The sequence below is a fragment of the Fukomys damarensis genome, unplaced genomic scaffold (genome assembly GCF_012274545.1).
Source record: "Fukomys damarensis isolate Sample0158 unplaced genomic scaffold, DMR_v1.0_HiC HiC_scaffold_13, whole genome shotgun sequence".
Lineage (NCBI taxonomy): Eukaryota > Metazoa > Chordata > Mammalia > Rodentia > Bathyergidae > Fukomys > Fukomys damarensis.
This window is the reverse complement of record NW_022900925.1, coordinates 38,125,814-38,126,190: the sequence shown is the minus strand read 5'-3', so window position 1 is coordinate 38,126,190 and position 377 is coordinate 38,125,814. Positions and strand designations below refer to the sequence as shown.

Below are 377 nucleotides of genomic sequence, written 5' to 3'. Positions count from 1 at the left end.
GGCGGGCCAGGGACCGGCCCGCTCACCGCCTGGGCACGCGCGTCCCTGCCCTCTGCTCCCTCCCTCCTGGCGGGGACTGAACCCGGAGTGCTCTGCGGCGTCCCAGCCTTTCCGACCTCCTCGGAGAGGGGCTGGCCTTGTACTCGAGACCCTCCTGCCTCAGCCGGCCGAGATGCTGGGACTAGATTATGGGCTACCAGGCCCTGTCGTCCACCTTCTCATAACTTCAAAGATCTCGGAATAGTGGTCTTCTGTTAACAGATCGAGGGCTTTCCTCTCGCCCCAGACAGAGAACCCAACTCCTGGGACAGCTCCTCTGTTGGGTCGAGAAGCGGCAGCGAGGAGGCGGAGGCGGGAGGGCGCCGTGTCGGCCGGCA

At 65.8% G+C, this 377-nt stretch overlaps 1 protein-coding gene across 9 annotated transcripts in view; it reads right to left on the bottom strand.

The window, feature by feature from the left end:
- The window catches only part of Atp6v0a1 (ATPase H+ transporting V0 subunit a1), a 42,248-nt gene that overhangs the window by 2,025 nt on the left and 39,846 nt on the right, over nt 1-377 (bottom strand). The gene's annotated exons all lie outside the window — the stretch shown is intronic.